The sequence below is a fragment of the Pinus tabuliformis genome, chromosome 6 (assembly GCF_031772625.1).
Source record: "Pinus tabuliformis cultivar Carrire ecotype Pingquan chromosome 6, CPIR1, whole genome shotgun sequence".
NCBI lineage: Eukaryota > Viridiplantae > Streptophyta > Pinopsida > Pinales > Pinaceae > Pinus > Pinus tabuliformis.
The window spans coordinates 1,622,263,101-1,622,286,724 of record NC_142292.1 but is presented as its reverse complement, the minus strand read 5'-3'; the positions used below and the strand labels follow the sequence as shown (position 1 = coordinate 1,622,286,724).

The following is a 23,624-nucleotide window of genomic DNA, read 5'->3' as shown; positions in this document are numbered from 1 at the left end:
GTTTAATTTTGTCCTGTGGATGGTATGTAATCTCCGGTTTTCAAGCTACAGCATTTTGCTATTGTCCTCAAGAAGGGTAGGAAAGTTGTTATTTCCTTGCTGCTCGTTTTTGTTTAAATGCTCCTTTTAACTGTTACGGAACTCTATTCTTACCAGCATATGGGTATTTACTGTTAACGAGCTTAATTTATAATGGAAATGTTAAGATCGTTACTGAGTATATGTGTTTACTTGGTTTGAATGTATGTACATACATGTAGATACTTCCGCTGTTGTGTCCACGGCCACGGTTAGAGTAGTTTCTGTGGTTGCATTTTGTTGTCCTTTGAATGGAATACTACGGAATCTAGATTTTGTTCGTATTCCTCTTGAATCTTTTCTTAAGTTAATCATTCCCATAATATTGACTTCTTCAGTATCTTTTGGTTACATGTAATTGTTTCACAATTTAAGCAACCTGTTTCGTAATATTTACCTCTTTCGGTATCATTTGGTTACATGTAACTGTTTCACAGTTTTAAGCAAACTTTCTTGCTACCACAGACTCATATAGTTTCTAAACTCTAAACTATGTTCACACTGTACGTGTAGATGATTTGTCCAGCGGGTTTTCATATTACAGTTCTGATAACCCTGGCTGGCAGTCTATAATAGCTCGAGGCCTTTTACATTCCTTCTTTTTAATAATGGATAAACTCAAGTAATTAAAGATAACTTAATCATTCTATTAATGCACTAACTGTTCGGATAACCTACACGGTACTTCTGATCCTGACTCATTGTTTTTTTTTTTTTTGTTGAAGCTACCATTAGCATATCAGGTTTTCCCTTTAACAGTTGTCTAGCATTAAATTAGTAATATTTGCCTGAATCAAATATATAACAACAACATAATATCGAAGTGGTATTTTTATAATGTAATGGGTGTTCACTGCGAACTACTGTGATTTTAGCTAACAATATTGTCTACAATCACTGTTGAACTAATTTCCTTCAAATACTGTTACGTACCTAGTTCGCCAGATTTGTATATATGCTTCAGAAGTTCACCTGCAATCCATGTTTGCTCTTTTCCTCCCAACCATGAGATCCATCGCCAAGACTGGAATCTCCCCCCGAGCTATCTTGCAGGCCTACAACCCTCAACAAGATACATGCACCTTGTGCCTGGCTATCTGGTCCTTACCAGACTTAACCAACTTTTCTTTTTTTCTTTTTTCCTTCTGTCTGTCCCTACAGCACAAAATTTTTGTCTCTACCCCCCTTTTTCCCCTGGAGGCCTTTCCAGTTAGGGAGGGTAGTTTCATGCAGTTTTTATAACTGATTTCTTCTTCAAATCTTCCTTTCCGAGGTTTCCAGCATTTCAAGAAGTATATATTTCTTTTCAATATATATTTAATTCACAATAAAATAATATGATTAGAGTTTTTTAAAAACAGTCTTTCAACTCTATCTCTTACTACAGTAAAATTCCAATATTTACATTTTCCGGGGTCATCACATCTCCCCCTCCTGAGATTGGACATCGTCCCGATGTCTGATTTCCATAAACAATTCCGGGTAAGCCTTTTTAATGAGCTCTTCATCTTCCCAAGTGGCCTCATCAGGCCCATAGTGCTGCCACTACACTTTAACTTGGGTAATAGCTCGCTTCCGCAGCTGCACTTCTCTCCGGTCGAGGATGTTCAGTGGCTCGACCAGAACCTCGCCTTCCGGTTCGACCTGCAATCAACAACAATTCCAGTCACTTCCTTTCTGGAATAAAAAAGTTTAATTAGATCAACCAGATTAGTTCTTACCCGTACATCCTGCCATTTGATCACATGTTTAGGATCGTAAACGTATTTTTTTAGTATAGAAACGTGGAAGACATTGTGGATCCTAATATGACTTAGCAGGGTGAGTTGGTAAGCTACCGGCCCCACTCTTTCCAAGACCTGAAAAGGTCCAAAATAACGAGGAGCAAGTTTGGCACAACCGCTCCATTGCAGGTTACTCCTTCTGGCTTGGATCCTCACGTAAACATGGTCACCGACCTGATATTCTTTGAACCTTCTTTCCTGATCTGCAAAGCCTTTTTGTCTTTCCTGAGCAGCCCTTAAATTAGTATGCACCCTTTTTACCATGTCCTCCATTTCTTTGAGCATTTCTGGCCCCAATCTTAATTTATCCTCAGGTCCACCCCAGCTTGAGGGTGTGCGACATTTCCGCCCATACAAGACCTTAAAGGGCTCATTTGTGTTGACGTGTGATATCCGTTATTATATGTGAATTCAACCAAATGTAAATATTCCTCCCATTGGGTTGGTTTCTGCATTACACATGCTCTTAACATGTCCTCCACTACTTGGTTCACTCGTTTTGTTTGACCGTCGGTCTGGGGATGATAGGCTGTGATGAAATTCAGCTGTGTTCCCAGTTCGGTAAACATTGCTCTCCAAAAAGTTGACGTGAATTTTACATCACGATAAGATATTATTATCTTTGGAAGTCCATGCAGTTTGAACACATTCTGCATAAAAACATGAGCAATTTGCACAGCCCTATAAGTGGACTGCACAGGTATAAATTGAGTTGCCTTACTCAGTTTATCTACCACTACCATAATGGAGTCATTGTTCTTCTTTGTCCGAGGCAAACCAGTTATAAAATCCATAGAAATAGTTTCCCATTTCCACTCCGGAATGGGTAAACGTTGTAATAGCCCTGCTGGATGCAAATGCTCTGCTTTAATCTGTTGACACTCCAAACATCGTGCTAAGTATTCAGCTACATTCTTTTTCATTCCTGGCCAATAATATTCTTTTCTAAGTGCGGTGATCATTTTTTGGTACCCCGGATGTCCTGCATAGTGGCTGATGTGAAACTCATCCAAAATTAGATTTTTAAGACTATCCTTATTAGGTACATACAGCCTCTTATTATAATACAACATTCCAGCATCATCTAATTCATATCCCTGCTGATTTTTCCCGCTAGAAAGTTGTTGTACCTGTTGTTTTATTTGCTGGTATTCAGCATCTTGATCTGCTGCTGTTTTTATCATTTCAAACAAGGAATTCTTCCATTTACTGAACGAAATTTCATACAAGCATTTCACCTTCCGACTTAATGCGTCGGCTACACGGTTCTCCTTCCCTTTCAAGTGCTTAATTTCAAAATCAAATCCACTTAGAAAATCCACCCAGCGGGCTTGCCTCGTATTTAAGGTAGGTTGGCTGAAATAATTTGTCAAACTGTGGCGATCTGTTAGCAACAGAAATTTTCTCCCCATGAGATAATGTCGCAACATCTTTAGTGCATTTATGACAACTGCCAATTCTAAATCATAGGCAGAATATTTCTGCTCATGCTCCTTTAGCTTTCTTGATTCGTACGCGATCACTCTTCCTTCCTGCATCAACACACCACCCACACCCTCCTTATTTGCATCAGTACATACCACATAATCCTTATTAGGATCAGCTATACTCAAGATGGGTGCGGTGGTGAGTAAATGTTTAAGTTTCTCAAAGCTCCGATGACACTCTGAGGTCCATTTGAATACCCTTCCTTTTTTCTGTAAGGAGGTGATAGGGTATGCTACCCTTGAAAAACCTTCCACGAATCTTCTATAATAACCAGCTAGCACCATAAAGGACCTGATATCTGCCACATCCTTTGGTACGGGCCATTCCATTATAGTCCTTATCTTTTCAGGGTCCACTGCAATCCCCTCTTTTGTAATTATATGAATCACACTTGCTGAACTTAGCATACAACTGGTGTTCTCAGAGAGTTTGTAGCACTAACCTGAGATGCTCCTCGTGCTCCTCCTTAGAACGAGAATATATCAGAATATCATCGATAAATATTAGCACAAATTTATCCAAGAACCTATGAAACACACTGTTCATCAAACACATAAAGGTGGCGGGTGCATTGGTCAAGCCAAAAGGTAGCACTACAAACTCGTAGTGCCCATACCGTGTTCTGAAAGCTGTTTTAGCGATATCCTCCTCCTTAATCCTAATCTGGTGATAACCGGATCGCAGATCGATCTTAGAGAACACTGTTGCCCCCTTCACTTGATCGAAAAGTTCATCAATCCGAGGTAAAGGATATTTATTTTTGATCGTGAGCTTGTTCAGTTGACGATAGTCTATACACATTCGAAGAGTTCCATCTTTTTTCTTGACAAATAACACTGGGGCTCCCCACGGTGATACACTGGGGCGAATATAATTCTTTTCTAGCAGCTCTTGCAGTTGCATTTTTAATTCTGTTAATTCAGGTACGCTCATTCTATAAGGTGCCCGCGACACTAGTGCTGCCCCCAGTGTCAATTCGATGTTAAAGTCTATATCTCTTTTAGGTGGCAGCCCGGGTATCTCCTCTGGAAAAAAATCCGCAAATTCTTGTATTACGGGAATGTTTTCCAGCGTGGCTGTTTTATCCTTTGGATTTGCATAGCCTACCTGAATGGCATAAATTTGACATTTTTTCTTGATACATTTAGCTAGTTGGGATGCCGTGATCGGCCAGATCTGCACGGGGCGCTTAATCCCTTGCATTTCCTGTTTCTCTCCAAAGTCATCTTTGTAGTAAATGGTTTTCGTTTTGCAGTTTACTAGTGACCAATGTTTTTTCCAGCCAATCCATCCCAATCAGAACGTCATATGAGCCCAAAGGAAGTACATTCAGATCAACTACTACTGGCTGTCCTGCTACGGTTAAAGAGAAATTATTAATTTTTGCCAAGACCCATCTCTTGGCCCCCGTAGCTAGCCGTAACAGCCATGGATTCTTGAATTTTTCAGATTGTAACTTACATTGTTCTACTATCTTTGGGCTAATATAACTTAAAGTAGCTCCTGGGTCAATGAGAACAGCTATAGAAAGATTCGAAATTTTACCTTCAAATTCCACCATAGTCGGCTGGTATTCCGCCTGACGATCATCCAGGGCTGCGTTAATCCTTGGTATGCTACGTCCCACATCCCCAACGGTCGATGCTTCATGAATATGAGATATTTGATCAGTACCCTTTCGCTGCGGGCAGTTTTTGACGTAGTGTGGTCCTCCACAGCCCCAGCATTGAACTGGAGGTCTGGCCATTCCTTTGCCCTCTGGCCTAGCATGCTGTTCACTCACTCTAGACTCACTGGTTGGCCTAGCCCTGAGTAACCCTCTTGATATAGTTCTGTTGTTCTGCCCTTTGCCAACTCCCCTACTTCCATTGCTGCGACTTCCTTTACTATTCCCAACTGTTTTGTTACCTCTTCTTTCATTCCATCTTTTATTTGGAGCATCTCCTTTCTGTTTATTCTGCTGGTAACAGATTCTAGCCTTGCAGATAGCTTCATCCATCGTCCTAGGATTGTCAAACTCGATCCTTTCTCTTATATATAGAGGTAAACTGCTAACAAATCATTGCACCTTGGCTTTCTCTTCCTTAATATAGGGCACATAGCGAAGCAGGGAGGTAAAACGGTTGATAAACTCGTCCATAGTCTGCTGTCCCAACCGCAAATCGTGGAATTCCCTTGATTTTTCATCGTAGAAGCGCTCGGTCAGATATATTTCTTTGAAGTATTTCTGAAACTTTTCCCATATTATGGTCCATTCGCTTACTCCCTTGACGATCTTAACTTCCTCCCACCACAGGGTTGCTTTACCTTGTAACTGGAAGATGGCCAATCGTGCCTTCAGGTTGTGGTCATATTCATACAACTGAAAATATTTGTTCATGTTAATTAACCATGCTTCAGCCGCTTCTTCCTGTTCCCCATCAAAATGTGGGGGTTTAATTTTTCGAAATTCTCCCTGTAGCTCCACTCTCTGACATTTTGAAGTCTGCTGTTCGAGTACATTATCAGAATGGTCCTGCTTTTCTTCTGAGTTTTCAGGTTCAGTTTGATAGTTTCATTCTTCTGTCATCCTCTGTTGTTCCGCACTGGGATTAGCTAGTGGTGGGTTCTGCCTATCCGACAAACTCTTCAAAATTCTTTCTTGTTCCACCGTCAGTCGTGCATTATCCTCTCGTAATCGTGCCATCTCATTCTTCAGTTCCTGAACAGTCTCTAGTATTGCAAGGTTTGTGCTACGTGTCTCCTCGCCAAGCTGTACCCATAGCTCTGGGTTGTCCCGAGGATTTACTGCAGGTTCCTGACCTGCCATCGATCTATGCGAAGCGCTTCCAGCTCTCTGCATATTCACTATTTTCTGTCTATTGCCTATTAGCTGTTATTTCCCTGTGTCTCACCCCTAGAAATGGAACAAGAAAAGGAGTTAGTTTAATTAGTTCTCCATCTTAGAGACATACGAGATGGTTATTTGTACATTTTTAAACATGTTGTTCCAGAGGCCACAGTATTGTAACCTGGCTCTGATACCAATTTGTCACGACCCTTCCACAATACATAAAAGTAATTTTTTTTTTATGGTAAATTATGATACCCTTACATAAACCCCTTTAACATAACTACTGTTGCACATAGTTTATCATTATGTATAGCCGTTCGGAAATGATACAATTGGGACATATTTTATTTCCTAACAAACTATATAGTTAATTGGTTCACAGTTCGGCTCGTTTGCATGGTTTACATGTGTATTTATTCAGCAATCGGAATGTATGCATTGTTACGACCGGTAACTTTTCCGGCGATGAGTTGTTGGTGGCATTTAAGATTTCATGGCATCTGTTTAATGCCCAGCATAGGTGGCCTGGCTCACCTGCTTGGCCATGTAACTCGCCATTCTTCGTACCCTCGGCCTTCACGCCTTGGGTTCCCACTCCTTTCCTACGGCGGAGATCTAATGACTCAGATCTGAGGGCAAAGATCCGTCTAAGGGTTTGAGAGCTCTTCATAAACCTTTGGAGTTTCTCTTGTGGCTCATTTGGTTCTGGAATGGCCTTCGGATTCCGCTTGTCTCTTTGCTCTTTGGACGCGTTTCCATTTCTCACCTCCTCCAGGGCTTCATCAACAGCTCAAAAAATTTATGCTTAATTCCCGGAGTTACCGTGCAGGTAATGTATCATTTTTTTTTAGAAATTAGATACAGCTTTCGCTATATGTTATTTCCTTCTTACGGGTTTCGCTACTAGTTCTTCATGCGTTTCTCACAAGTTTCACTGCTAGTTTTGCATGCATCTGTTAACAGTTTGTCTCTTGTTATTTGTTGTATGAAGGTAAGGATTATAGTGATGCAACCTCTCTGCTTGCGAATTGACGGGTCTTCAGCGTCTCGACCTTCTCCACCGCGTGCCAGGTATGAAAATCGGCCGTAATGTCCTGGTGCGATGTCTGGGGTTTTCCCTTGATATGCCTGAGTCGGCTGTGATTCATACATGCTTGTATTCTTCTCTTTCTCTTATGTTTACTGGCTTCCTGCTTTCTATAATCCAAGCAAGGATTTCCACAATAGGATCCTTATGATTTGCATGTGTTCGCGTATTCCCAGGTTTTGTGTTCCTGGTTTACCCTATTGGGTTATGAGGAACAGTCGGTTCCCTTGCACGGGATAAGCCTTAATCTTTTACAGCGAATGAGTTATTTGAAGGCAAACTTGTTTTTCTATGTTTAGTCATCCAGATGCAACTGTTTATGTGTAAATGATAAGGGCCACTGTTGAACTGGCCGCTGAATTTGGACCCCTCTGTTCAAGGGGTGTTTTATTTATATTTCGATGAATATATTTCATTTGCACTTCCAGTTTCATCGTTTTAATAAAAACTTGCTCTGTAATTGTTGGTTCGTTTCTGGTTTTTCCTCGGATAGTTTTAATAGCATGCCGCTTGTGCTTCAGTATGCTTAGCCCGATATTATTGGCTTGCCATTCTGAATCGGTTAGCTGTTTAATTTAGTCCTGTGGATGGTATGTAATCTTCGGTTTTCAAGCTACAACATTTTGCTATTGTCCTCAAGAAGCGTAGGAATGTTGTTATTTCCTTGTTGCTCGTTTTTGTTTAAATGCTCCTTTTAACTGTTACGGAACTCTGTTCTTACCAGCATATGGGTATTTACTGTTAACGAGCTTAATTTATAATGGAAATGTTAAGATCGTTACTAAGTATATGTGTTTAATTGGTTTGAATGTATGTACATACATGTAGATACTTCCGCTGTCGTGTCCACGGCCACGATTAGAGTAGTTTCTGCGGTTGCATTTTGTTGTCCTTTGAATGGAATACTACGGAATCTAGATTTGGTTCGTATTCCTCTTGAATCTTTTTTAAGTTAATCATTCCCATAATATTTACTTCTCAGTACCTTTTGGTTACATGTAATTGTTTCACAGTTTAAGCAACCTGTTTCGTAATATTTACCTCTTTCGGTATCATTTGGTTACATGTAATTGTTTCACAGTTTTAAGCAAACTTTCTTGCTACCACAGACTCATATAGTTTATAAACTCTAAACTATGTTCACACTGTACGTGAAGATGACTTGTCCAGCGGGTTTTCGTATTACAGTTCTGATAACCCTGGCTGGCAGTCTCTAATAGCTCGAGGCCTTCTACATTCCTTCTTTTTAATAATGGATAAACTCAAGTAATTAAAGATAACTTAATCAATCTATTAATGCACTAACTGTTCGGATAACCTACACAGTACTTCTGATCCCGACTCATTGTTTTATTTTTATTTTTTTTGTTGAATCTACCATTAGCATATCAGGTTTTCCCTTTAACAGTTATCTAGCATTAAATCAGTAATATTTGCCTGAATCAAATATATTACAGCAACATAATATCGAAGTGGGATTTTTATAATGTAATGGGTCTTCACTGCCAACTACTGTGATTTTAGCTAACAGTATTGTCTACAATCACTGTTGAACTAATTTCCTTCAAATACTGTTACGTACCTGGTTCACCAGATTTGTATATATGCTTCAGAAGTTCACCTGCAATGCATATTTTCTCTTGTCCTCCCAACCATGAGATCCATCGCCAAGACTGGAATCTCCCCCCGAGCTATCTTGTAGGCCTACAACCCTCAACAGGATACATGCACCTTGTGCCTGGCTATCTGGTCCTTACCAGACTTAACCAGCTTTTCTTTTTTTCTTTTTTCCTTCTGTCTGTCCCTACAACACAGAATTTTTGTCTCTACCCCCCTTTTTCCCCTGGAGGCCTTTCCAGTTAGGAAGGGTAGTTTCATGCAGTTTTCATAACTGATTTCTTCTTCAAATCTTCCTTTCCGAGGTTGCCAGCATTTCAAGAAGTATATATTTCTTTTCAATATATATTTAATTCACAATAAAATAATATGATTAGAGTTTTTTAAAAACAGTCTTTCAACTCTATCTCTTACTACAGTAAAATTCCAATATTTATATTTTCCGGGGTCATCACATCTCCCCCTCCTGAGATTGGACATTGTCCCGATGTCTGATTTCCATAAACAATTCTGGGTAAGCCTTTTTAATGAGCTCTTCATCTTCCCAAGTGGCCTCATCAGGCCCGTAGTGCTGCCACTGCACTTTAACTTGGGTAATATCTCGCTTCCGCAGCTGCACTTCTCTCCGGTCGAGGATGTTTAGTGGCTCGACCAGAACCTCGCCTTCCGGTTCGACCTGCAATCAACAACAATTCTAGTCACTTCCTTCTGGAATAAAAAAGTTTAATTAGATCAACCAAATTAGTTCTTACCCATACATCCTACCATTTGATCACATGTTTAGGATCGTAAACGTATTATTTTAGTATAGAAACGTGGAAGACATTGTGGATCCTAATATGACTTGGCAGGGCGAGTTGGTAAGCTACCGGCCCCACTCTTGCCAAGACCTGAAAAGGTCCAAAATAACGAGGAGCAAGTTTGGCACAACCACTCCATTGCAGGGTACTCCTTCTGGCTTGGATCCTCACATAAACATGGTCACCGACCTGATATTCTTTGAACGTTCTTTTCCGATCTGCAAAGCCTTTTTGTCTGTCTTGAGCAACCTTTAAATTAGTATGCACCCTTTTTACCATGTCCTCCATTTCTTTGAGCATTTCTGGCCCCAATCTTAATTTATCCTCAGGTCCACCCCAGCTTGAGGGTGTGCGGCATTTCCGCCCATACAAGACCTCAAAGGGGCTCATTTTTGTTGACGTGTGATATCCGTTATTATATGTGAATTCAACCAAATGTAAATATTCCTCCCATTGGGTTGGTTTCTGCATTACACATGCTCTTAACATGTCCTCCACTACTTGGTTCACTCGTTCTGTTTGACCGTCGGTCTGGGGATGATAGGCTGTGCTGAAATTCAGCTGTGTTCCCAGTTCGGTAAACAATGCTCTCCAAAAAGTTGACGTGAATTTTACATCATGATAAGATATTATTATCTTCGGAAGTCCATGCAGTTTGAACACATTCTGCATAAAAATATGAGCAATTTGCACAACCCTATAAGTGGACTGCACAGGTATAAAGTGTGTTGCCTTACTCAGTTTATCTACCACTACCATAATGGAGTCATTGTTCTTCTTTGTCCGAGGCAAACCAGTTATAAAATCCATAGAAATAGTTTCCCATTTCCACTCCGGAATGGGTAAAGGTTGTAATAGCCCTGCTGGATGCAAATGCTCCGCTTTAATCTGTTGACACTCCAAACACCGTGCTAAGTATTCAGCTACATTCTTTTTCATTCCTGGCCAATAATATTCTCTTCTAAGTGTGGTGATCATTTTTTGCTACCCCGGATGTCCTGCATAGTGGCTGATGTGAAACTCATCCAAAATCAGATTTAAAGACTATCCTTATTAGGTACATACGGCCTCTTATTATAATACAACATTCCAGCATCATCTAATTCATATCCCTGTTGATTTTTCCCGCTAGAAAGTTGTTGTACCTGCTGTTTTATTTGCTGGTATTCAGCATCTTGATCTGCTGTTGTTTTTATCATTTCAAACAAGGAATTCTTCCATTTACTGAACGAAATTTCATACAAGCATTGCACCTTCCGAATTAATGCGTCGGCTACACGGTTCTCCTTCCCTTTCAAGTGCTTAATTTCAAAATCAAATCCACTTAGAAAATCCGCCCAATGGGCTTGCCTCGTATTTAAGGTAGGTTGGCTGAAATAATTTTTCAAACTGTGGTGATTTGCTAGCAACAGAAATTTTCTCCCCATGAGATAATGCCGCCACATCTTTAGTGCGTGTATGACAACTGCCAATTCTAAATCGTAGGCAGAATATTTCTGCTCATGCTCCTTTAGCTTTCTTTATTCGTACGCGATCACTCTTCCTTCCTGCATCAACACACCACCCACACCCTCCTTACTTGCATCAGTACATACCACGTAATCCTTATTAGGATCAGCTATACTCAAGATGGGTGCGGTGGTGAGTAAATGTTTAAGTTGCTCAAAGCTCCGCTGACACTCTGAGGTCCATTTGAATACCCTTCCTTTTTTCTGTAAGGAGTTGATAGGGTATGCTACCCTTGAAAAACCTTCCACAAATCTTCTATAATAACCAGCTAGCCCCATAAAGGACCTGATATCTGCCACATCCTTTGGTACGGGCCATTCCATTATAGTCCTTATCTTTTCAGGGTCCACTGCAATCCCCTCTTTTGTGATTATATGGCCTAAGTACTGTATTTCCTCCTTGAAGAAATCACACTTGTTGAACTTAGCATACAACTAGTGTTCTCGGAGAGTTTGTAGCACTAACTTGAGATGCTCCTTGTGCTCCTCCTTAGAACGAGAATATATCAGAATATCAGCACAAATTTATCCAAGAACCTATGAAACACACTGTTCATCAAACACATAAAGGTGGCGGGTGCATTGGTCAAGCCAAAAGGTAGCACTACAAACTCGTAGTGCCCATACCGTGTTCTGAAAGTTGTTTTAGCGATATCCTCCTCCTTAATCCTAATCTGGTGATAACCGGATTGCAGATCGATCTTAGAGAACACTGTTACCCCCTTCACTTGATCGAAAAGTTCATCAATCCGAGGTAAAGGATATTTATTTTTGATCGTGAGCTTGTTCAGCTGACGATAGTCTATACACATTCGAAGAGTTCCATCTTTTTTCTTGACAAATAACACTGGGGCTCCCCACGGTGATACACTGGGGCGAATATAATTCTTTTCTAGCAGCTCTTGCAATTGCATTTTTAATTCTGTTAATTTAGGTACGCTCATTCTATAAGGTGCCCGCGACACTGGTGCTGCCCCCAGTGTCAATTCGATGGTAAAGTCTATATCTCTTTTAGGTGGCAGCCCGGGTATCTCCTCTGGAAAAACATCCGCAAATTCTTGTATTACGGGAATGTTTTCCAGCGTGGCTTTTTTATCCTTTAGATTTGCATAGCCTACCTGAATGGCATAAGTTTGACATTTTTTCTTGATACATTTAGCTAGTTGGGATGCCGTGATCGGCCGGATCTGCACAGGGCGCTTGATCCCTTGCATTTCCTGTTTCTCTCCAAAGTCATCTTTGTAGTAAATGGTTTTCGTTTTGCAGTTTACTAGCGACCAATGTTTTTCCAGCCAATCCATCCCAATCAGAACGTCATATGAGCCCAAAGGAAGTACATTCAGATCTGCTACTACTGGCTGTCCTGCTACGGTTAAAGAGCAATTATTAATTTTTGCTAAGACCCGTCTCTTTGCCCCCGTAGCTAGCTGTACCAGCCATGGATTCTTGAATTTTTCAGATTGTAACTTACACTGTTCTACTATCTTTGGGCTAATATAACTTAAAGTAGCTCCTGGGTCAATGAGAACAGCTATAGAAAGATTCAAAATTTTACCTTCAAATTCCACCATAATCGGCTGGTATTCCACCTGACGATCATCTGGGGCTGCGTTAATCCTTAGTACGCTACGTCCCACATCCCCAACAATCGATGCTTTATGAATCTGAGATATTTGATCATTACCCTTTCGTTGTGGGCAATTTTTGATGTAGTGTGGTCCTCCACAGCCCCAGCATTGAACTGGAGGTCTGGCCATTCCTTCGCCCTCTGGCCTAACAGGCTGTTCACTCACTCTAGACTCACTGGTTGGCCTAGCCCTGAGTGACCCTCTTGATATAGTTCTGTTGTTCTGCCCTTTGCCAGCTCCCCTACTTCCATTGCTGCGACTTCCTTTACTATTCCCAACTGTTTTGTTACCTCTTCTTTCATTCCATCTTTTATTTGGAGCATCTCCTTTCTGTTTATTCTGCTGGTAACAGATTCTAGCCTTGCGGATAGCTTCATCCATCGTCCTAGGATTGTCAAACTCGATCCTTTCTCTTATATATAGAGGTAAGCTGCTAAAAAATCTTTGCACCTTGGCTTTCTCTTCCTTAATATAGGGCACATAGCGAAGTAGGGAGGTAAAACGGTTGATAAATGCGTCCATAGTCTGCTATCCCAACCGTAAATCATGGAATTCCTTTGCTTTTTCATCGTAGAAGCGCTCGGTCAGATATCTTTCTTTGAAGTATTTCTGAAACTTTTCCCATGTTATGGTCCGTTCACTTACAACCTTGACGATCTTAACTTCCTCCCACCAGAGGGTTGCTTTACCTTGTAACTGGAAGATGGCGAATCGTGCCTTCAGGTTGTGGTCATATTCATACAACTGAAAATATTTGTTCATGTTAATTAACCATGCTTCAGCCGCTTCTTCCTGTTCCCCATCAAAATGTGGGGGTTTAATTTTTCGAAATTCTCCCTGTAGCTCGACTCTCCGACGTTTTGAAGTCTGCTGTTCGAGTACATTATCAGAATGGTCCTCCTTTTCCTTTGAGTTTTCATGTTCAGTTTGATAGTTTCATTCTTCTGTCATCCTCTGCTGTTCCGCACTGGGATTAGCTAGTGGTGGGTTCTGCCTATCCGACAAACTCTTCAGAATTCTTTCTTGTTCCACCGTCAGTCATGCATTATCTTCTCGTAATCATGCCATCTCATTCTTCATTTCCTGAACAGTCTCTAGTATTGCAAGGTTTGTGCTACGTGTCTCCTCGCCAAGCTGTACCCACAGCTCTGGGTTGTCCCGAGGATTTACTGCAGGTTCCTGACCTGCCATCGATCTATGCGAAGCGCTGCCAGCTCTCTGCATATTCACTGTTTTCTGTCTATTGCCTATTAGTTGTTATTTCCCTGTGTCTCACCCCTAGAAATGGAACAAGAAAAGGAGTTAGTTTAATTAGTTCTCCATCTTACAGACATACGAGATGGTTATCTGTACATTTTTAAACATGCTGTTCCAGAGGCCATAGTATTGTAACTTGGCTCTGATACCAATTTGTCACGACCCTTCCACAATACATAAAAGAATTTTTTTTTTTATGGCAAATTATGATACCCTTACATAAACCCCTTTAACATAACTACTGTTGCACATAGTTTATCATTACGTATAGCCGTTCAGAAATGATACAATTTGGACATATTTTATTTCCTGACAAACTATGTAGTTAATCGGTTCACAGTTCAGCTCATTTGCATGGTTTACATGTGCATTTATTCGGCAATCGGAATGTATGCATTGTTACGACTGGTAACTTTTACGGCGATGAGTTGTTGGTGGCATTTAAGATTTCATGGCAGCTGTTCAATGCCCAGCACAGGTGACCTGGCTCACCTACTTGGCCATGTGACTCGTCGTTCTTCGTACCCTCGGCCTTCACGCCTTGGGTTCCCGCTCTTTTCCTACGGCGAAGATCCGTCTAAGGGTTTGAGAGCTCTTCATAAACCTTTGGAGTTTCTCTCGCGGCTCATTTGGTTCTGGAATGGCCTTCGGATTCCGCTTGTCTCTTTGCTCTTTGGACGCGTTTCCATTTCTCGCCTCCTCCAGGGCTTCATCAACAACTCAAAAAATTTATGCTTAATTCTCGGAGTTACCGTGCAGGTAATGTATCATTTTTTTTTTAGAAGTTAGATACAGTTTTCGCTATATGTTATTTCCTTCTTACGGGTTTCGCCACTAGTTCTGCATGCATTTCTCATGAGTTTCACTGCTATTTTTGCATGCATCTGTTAATAGTTTGTCTCTTGTTATTTGTTGTATGAAGGTAAGGATTATAGCGATGCAACCTCTCTGCTTGCGGATTGACGGGTCTTCAGCGTTTCGACCTTCTCCGCCGCGTGCCAGGTATGCAAATCGGTCGTAAGGTCGTGGTGCGATGTCTGGGGTTTTCCCTTGATATGCCTGAGTCGGCTATGATTCATACATGCTTGTCTTCTTCTCTTTCTCTTATGTTTACTGGCTTCCTACTTTCTATAATCCAAGCGAGGATTTCCATAATAGGATCCTCATGATTTGCATGTGTTCGCGTATTCCCAGGTTTTGTGTTCCCGGCTTACCCTGTTGGGTTATGAGGAACAGTTGGTTCCCTTGCACGGGATAAGCCTTAATCTTTTACAACGATTGAGTTATTTGAAGGCAAACTTGCTTTTCTATGTTTAGTCATCCAGATGCAACTGTTTATGTGTAAATGATAAGGGCCACTGTTGAACTGGCCACTGAATTTGGACCCCTCTGTTCAAAGGGTGTTTTATTTATATTTTGATGAATATATTTCATTTGCACTTCCAGTTTCATCGTTTTAATAAAAACTTGCTCTGTAATTGTCGGTTCAATTCTGGTTTTTCCTCGGATAGTTTTAATAGCATGCCGCTTGTGTTTCAGTATGCTCAGCCCGATATTATTGGCTTGCCATTCTGAATCGGTTAGCTGTTTAATTTTGTCCTGTGGATGGTATGTAATCTTCGGTTTTCAAGCTACAACATTTTGCTATTGTCCTCAAGAAGGGTAGGAAAGTTGTTATTTCCTTGCTGCTCGTTTTTGTTTAAATGCTCCTTTTAACTGTTACGGAACTCTGTTCTTACCAGCATATGGGTATTTACTGTTAACGAGCTTAATTTATAATGGAAATGTTAAGATCGTTACTGAGTATATGTGTTTACTTGGTTTGAATGTATGTACATACATGTAGATACTTCCGCTGTCGTGTCCACGGCCACGGTTAGAGTAGTTTCTGCGGTTGCATTTTGTTGTCCTTTGAATGGAATACTACGGAATCTAGATTTGGTTCGTATTCCTCTTGAATCTTTTCTTAAGTTAATCATTCTCGTAATATTTACTTCTTCAGTATCTTTTGGTTACATGTAATTGTTTCACAGTTTAAGCAACCTGTTTCGTAATATTTACCTCTTTCGGTATCATTTGGTTACATGTAATTGTTTCACAGTTTTAAGCAAACTTTCTTGCTACCACAGACTCATATAGTTTCTAAACTCTAAACTATGTTCACACTGTACGTTTAGATGATTTGTCCAGCGGGTTTTCATATTACAGTTCTGATAACCCTGGCTGGCAGTCTAAAATAGCTCGAGGCCTTTTACATTCCTTCTTTTTAATAATGGATAAACTCAAGCAATTAAAGACAACTTAATCATTCTATTAATGCACTAACTGTTCGGATAACCTACACAGTACTTCTGATCCCGACTCATTGTTTTATTTTTATTTTTTTTGTTGAAGCTACCATTAGCATATCAGGTTTTCCCTTTAACAGTTATCTAGCATTAAATCAGTAATATTTTCCTGAATCAAATATATTACAGCAACATAATAACGAAGTGGGATTTTTATAATGTAATGGGTCTTCAATGCCAACTACTGTGATTTTAGCTAACAGTATTGTCTACAATCACTGTTGAACTAATTTCCTTCAAATACTGTTATGTACCTGGTTCGCCAGATTTGTATATATGCCTCAAAAGTTCACCTGCAATCCATGTTTGCTCTTGTCCTCCCAACCATGAGATCCATCGCCAAGACTGGAATCTCCCCCCGAGCTATCTTACAGGCCTACAACCCTCAACAAGATACATGCACCTTGTGCCTGGCTATCTGGTCCTTACCAGACTTAACCAGCTTTTCTTTTTTTCTTTTTTCCTTCTGTCTGTCCCTACAGCACAAAATTTTTGTCTCTACCCCCCTTTTTCCCCTGGAGGCCTTTCCAGTTAGGGAGGGTAGTTTCATGCAGTTTTCATAACTGATTTCTTCTTCAAATCTTCCTTTCCGAGGTTGCCATCATTTCAAGAAGTATATATTTCTTTTCAATATATATTTAATTCACAATAAAATAATATGATTAGAGTTTTTTAAAAACAGTCTTTCAACTCTATCTCTTACTACATTAAAATTCCAATATTTACATTTTCCGGGGTCATCACAGGAGGACTAGGGGGAAAGGGTAGGGATCCAACAACTGCTAATCTTCTAACCCATCATCTATGTTGAGATTGCTTGACCTCTTGTCAATTTCAATGGCCTCCCTAAATTTTCGGTGATGAAAATGAGCAATCTTAGTAATAACATGGGCCTCTTCAATATATATATGATGCTTAGTATTCTCCGTGTGTTCAACCAGGGTTGAAGACTGAGTTCTCCCATGTTTGATGTCAGTGGCATGCTCAAGAATCCTTTGATTAATTTAGTGCCTCGTTTCACCCACATAGGGGGTCCCATAGGAGAAAGGGATAACATAAACACCTTTCATGTGCTCGGGGTGGATGAGGTCTTTAACAGACCTCAGGGAAATACGAATCCCTAATTTGACCTAGTTCAGGGATCTTACCAGGATCGTGAGAACTTGACATAACTATCAACGGAAACTAAAGTGCCTCAACTTTTAGACGATTCCTTTAACCGTCAAACTGTTCATCATCAAATATTAGTGGCTTACTGAGGTCAACAAGTGAACATGCAAAATAATCATCAGAAATGTCAAAGAATACATTTTTTATACGATAGCAGTTGTCAAAGCCACCGATTTGGTGAGATTGGGCATCTGGTACATGAGAGTCTTCAAAGGTTAAGAATGATGATGAATTAATTAAGGGACAATATTGAATTTTCTGAGAAGTGAGGTCTTGTTCTTCAACTAGTACACATTGTTGATTGAATAGATCATGAGTGAGGGATTCAATATGCACATCCTTTGATTGTAAAATATCACCCTCAGGTAGATGATTTTAATCGAACCCAGAAAGATTCAAATATTTTGGAGAAAGAGTTTATGTATCATATTCATGGAACAAATGTGGGTACAATGGATGAAAAGGTTCAAGTGAAGAGGCCTCAGCTTCATCTAGATTTAGTTCAGAACTTAAACCCTAGACATTGAGGTCAACTTGAGAAAGAAATGAATCAACACGCTTGCTACAACTCGCGATCATATAGTACAAACCTTTGTGTTGGGGTTGTGAATGAAGGAGATTGTAAGGAATCATTGGAAGAAGCATCACTTTAAACGAAATCATCCAAGATTTTGATTTACCAACAACAAACTCATTCTTGTATCATGCTTCGTGGGAAGGATTGTTGCTTCATAATCATGGTCAACAAATGAAGGAGGGAGCATAATATGAGGATAATCAGGGACAAATTCAGAAAGATGATTAATAGGATCATGTTGAATCTCATCAACATGCATAGATGCCATCTCAAAGGAGAGTGAGGGCATAAGAGAGATATGCAAAGAATGAAGAAGGATAGAGTTTAGGTGTAGAATACAAAGGGGAAATATGGATATAAGGTTTGGTTTTAGGGAATACAAAGGGTTGTGGAAGCTGAAGAGGCAGAGATATGGAGAGACACAGGAACAAGTCGTAATTGGAAAACACAAGGATAGGGAGGTCGCAAATCACAAAATCAGTGGCTAGTCACAAGTCGCAGATCTAGTGACTAGTCACAACTTTCATTTGGAAGGTCAAGTCGTAGGTAGAAATTGTGGCTTAAGTGGAATCGCAAGGTGAAATTGGGTCACAAGTTGCATAGAGAGGATAAGTCAGAAGAGAAGACAAATTACGAGGTCATCGAGAAAAACAAGTTGCAAGGTCACACGGGTGAGTAGGTCACATAGGTCGTTGACCTTCTCAGATGCAATCTTGTGACTATGCGACTAAGGAATGGTCAGTCGCAAATCACAACAAGAGGTAGATGCCAGGTTTCATAAATAGAAAGGTTGTAGGAGTTGTTGGTTTCTGCACCCATGATTGCGACTTAGTGACTAGGGGTCTGACAATTAGGTTGCGGGGAGAGAGAAGGTCGCAAGTCACAAAAAGGAGAGAGGTCACAAGGTTACAAAAGAGACCAGGTCATAGAGGTTACTCTATTTTCCAGTCGTGATTTTGTGACTATGCGTCTAAGGGATCTAAGTAAATCACAAGTTAAACAATGGTTTAATTTTACTTTTTGTGGATCTGTGACTTGATAGAGACTAAGAGCAGTGACTAGGAGAAGAATTTAGATCTTTCAGATTTTAGGGTAAAATTTTCTAAGTTCTAAGGAAACCCTAAATAAGTAAATAGGGAGTGAAACTCTAAGAGGCCATTGGTAAAGGATGGTAGATAGAGCCTAGTATAGGGGGTTCCAAATTCAATATTGCATGTGGACTCAAGTGTGGATGAAGCATGGTCAACACCTATTATGGTATTCCAGCATTGAACTACAGATGGCTTATGTTGCATCTTATAAACCTTGACATATTGATATATGATTCTTTCTATGAATTGCATCTTTTGATTTAGTTGTAGTCTTGTCCATACCCTGGGACATACAAAAGCACACATAAACACCAAAACAATGTACTCTCTACATAAATAAGTAGGCATGGAAGAACAATTCTACAAGATCTAAAGAAAAATGAATGAATGCAAATGCCCTAAACCCTAGTGTTGACGATGAAGCAAGATGGGAAAGCTTAGATAGTGTGCTTATACAACAATTGTAGCTTCGGTGGTGGCTTTATTATTAAAGGATCTTGACCATTAGGATCAACATGGGTAACCATTAAGACCTTCAAAAGTACAGGGGGGCCGAAATTATGATATACAGGTGAAAATTTTGGGTGTTGTTGTAGTGGCTACAACACAGTTGAGTACAAGGCCTTATGCAACACAACATATGAAGAATTCAACTAAGAAGGTTTATTGAATACATGGGAGAAAAATAGGAAGGACCAATAATCATCAAATGTGATAATCACAGCTCTTTGAAACTCATAAACAACCCAATCTATCATGTTATATCAACACACATTGGAACACATCATCATTTTGTACTAGAAAAACTTCAGTCAAAGGACACTCATTTGATATATTGTAATACAAATAATAATGTGCTAGACATCTTTACTGATCCTCTAGGAAAATATAAGTTTACATTATGTAGAGACAAGTTAGGTGCAGTAAATAATTCACTTACTAATTAGGGGGGGTGTTAAAGATAATTACAGAAATTAAGATTCTAAATTGCTATATTTTTAATGTCATGTTCTAGAATGTGTCATTTTATAATGCAAGAGTGAATTGGAATTGTGTAGGCATCATTATCTTCGAAGTTGTGGTTATCTAGTGATAAGCTAATTATATACTCTGTGTATGAGCTTGAATTAATAAAAGTCTCTCATTGAGACAATTTGGCCATCTCTCTGTATTGTTTTAGCTTTTTTGTTTCTCATAACAACTATGGATTCTGAAATCGAAATAGTGGAGTGATATGTTCTTGTTTAGATTGATTTCTTAAGGGAACTCATCTGTGTTAATTTAAGTATAATGTTAATAAAACTGTATTTATCGCTCAATTTCATAAGACATGCATGCTTCAACAATCAAATCCCCATACACAATCATTCACCATGCAATGTACCCACATCAAAATGGGTTGGAAACTATGATATATTTTCTAACGATTGTGAAGAATTTGCAATATACTTCAATATAGGATTTACGGTTAACAAAAATGCATTAGGGAGAAATGGGCCAGCAGCAGCTGTGGATGGTGTTTGTTTTGCTTCTCTTCTCGCCTATGGCCATTGAGATATGCTTAATAACTCGCGAGATCTGGCGTTATTCCTAGTTGGAAACTTCACTTTTAATAGATATAAAACAAGTATTGGTGTTTGTTTTGATAAAACTAAGGTACAAGTGGAATATTTGGCTATATATCTTGATTCTTCATCTCGTATTCACGTTGACGAAACAAAGATACCATTGGAAAATTTGGTTGTATATCTTAATTCTCCAACCGATATTCACGTGTACCGGTGAAAGATTCTGTTGTCTATCCCGATTCTTCAACTGTCATTCGCGTTGATAAAGCGAAGGCACCCATGGAAAATTCATTTGTTTATCTCGATTCTTCAACTGGTAGTCACCTTGATAAAACTAAGGTAACAGTGCAAGACGGGGTTGCATTTCTTGATTCTTTAATTGGAAGGAAGCGTCCAGTGCAAGATTTAACTATATATCTTGTTTTTTCAATTGCGATTTGTATTGATAAATCTAAAGTAACATTGGAAGATGAGGACGTAATTGCGTATTGTTCAACTAGTAAGAAGCCTTGGGTGGCTGAAAGCTCTACATCTTCGGAAATAAGTAAAATAAAAGGTCAAAAAAGCAGAAAAAGAAGCACCCACAGCAACATAGTAGAAAGTGCCAATTAGTGCAAGGTGTGGAACATGTGGGTTAAGAAGCCTTTAGTGGAATATTTAGTTATATTTTTTGAAAATTAGTTATTGTTATTATTAAAATTATCAGTTAAAAGCTGAAGTTATATATATATATATATATATATAGTTCAAGGTATGAAATCGACAATTAGTTATGTAGTTCTAGATTTTGTTTTAGTATTAGAGCTTAATGTGAGAGCCATTGTGGAAGAGGTGTTATGGTACGCAAAAGTTTTTAGGGTGATAGATTTCATATTGAGTAATAAAGCAATTGATTAATATGAAAAAGTAAGTGTTACTTAGAGGATCTATTTGTGTTAGAGTGATTTGCTAATAAGGAGTTGTAGTTTGTGAAAGAGGGAGTTGCTATGATTAATATGGGTGTAGATATGTGAGATAAGATAATAACAAGTTATGTACTCAATGTGTTGAACAATATGTTTGTAATAATATTTTGAAAATTGTAATGTGTTAGTAAAATTGATTTTGTAGATAAATTAGTAATAAAATTAATTTTGGAGATAAAGTAGCATTATTAATTTTTTTGTAGAAATTATGTTGTATATTTGAAACTCCTCATGAAGTTTTAACCAAAATCAAAAGACATAAACCTATACTACTATTTTGAAGACATTATTTGACAATTTAGAACAAAAAAAAATTCGGACATGCAATAAAAAATCACACGCATGCAAGAAGTATTTTTATCTCGGGAAAGCAATATGCTAAAAAACCCCAATGCCTCTTGCACTAAAATAATATAGATGCAATATAATTTCTTTGCTCAACTGAGCTCACTGTGCAAGTGCACAACCTATCTCTCTACTCACTGAAGGCCTTTGGCTGAGGCTTAGTCAATTTCTGCCTTGGCTTGAGCTCATATTTCCTCCCGATATTATTGGAGGAATTAACCTTTATTTTTAAGGAAATTCCCTCAATTGAATTGTGTAATTCCTCTAGGTCCTTCCTCTCACTGCATGCAACACCTGTACACTCGGAAATAGTCTACAACAGATGTTACACTACATTAAAATCTCCATCTCCACTAGGTAACTCAAATTCTCTACATGCACTAGCTAATTTATGTTGATTGATCAGTTAACTAGATGATCACTGAGTTTGACTGAAGTCCCATTGCACAACTTTACCCTCCACTAGTTCTTCCAACAATGGGAACTAGTTTAACTGAAAAAAGAAAAAAACAAAAAAAACCTTAGATAACTGACCTTGATTGCAACAAATTAGCAATCACACACGCTGAATTGAACTATAACTTGTGCAACTAGAATTTACTGAGTAAACTGGGTGACACAAGCCATGTCACTCAAGTTAACATCATCCAAGTTGTCTGCTAATGTGGAAATTCAAATTTTCTCAATTTAATCAAGGCAAAAATCAAATTGAGAATTTCTTGATGCATTTTTCAGCACTCCCTCTCAGCAAGAAAGGGATTATCAACCACCCTTATCCTGCACCTATGGAACTCAAACTTCCCTCTTGACAAGGCCTTTTTTAAAATGTTAGCATCTTATTCCTCTGTCGGAATGTACTGCAACAACATTATCTGCCTCTACACACAGTCCTGTAGATGGTGATACTAGATATCTATATGCTTGGATCGATATTGAAAGACAGGATTCTCAAAGAGTTTTATGGAACTATGATTATCACAGTAGATCACAGTTGAATCCATGGTCTGACTAAACAATCCAAAAATTATCCTTCCCATCCAAATAGCCTCATAAGTTGTTTGAATGGAAGCCATGTATTATGCTTCTGCCGAGTTGAGTGCCACTAATATTTTCTTCTTGTTGTACCAAGAAAATCTTGCAGACCCAACACTGAATATTCCACCTGATTTACTCTTTTGGTTTGCTGGACTTTCCGCCTAGTCTACATCTGTGAAGCCATGCAACTTCACTCCCTATGTCCGTTTGTACCATATTCCAAACTGGTTAGTGCCTCTAAGGTACTGTATAACATGCTTAGATGCCCTCCAAAATAATTTGGTCAAGTAAATCATGGCTTGGCTCAACTGGTTGACTGAATAGCACATATATGGTTGTGTGTTCACAAGGTACATGAGTGAACCCACCAACTTTTGGTAAATAGTTTCATCCACTTCCACACCTGAAGTAGCATCCTCTTTCCTCCAGTTGGTTGCTAGAGGAT

At 39.2% G+C, this 23,624-nt stretch overlaps 1 pseudogene; it reads left to right on the top strand.

The window, feature by feature from the left end:
• LOC149265111 (protein LEAD-SENSITIVE 1-like) overlaps positions 1–21,472 on the top strand; it is a 69,946-nt pseudogene extending 48,474 nt beyond the window's left edge.
• The last annotated feature ends 2,152 nt before the right edge of the window (positions 21,473–23,624 follow it).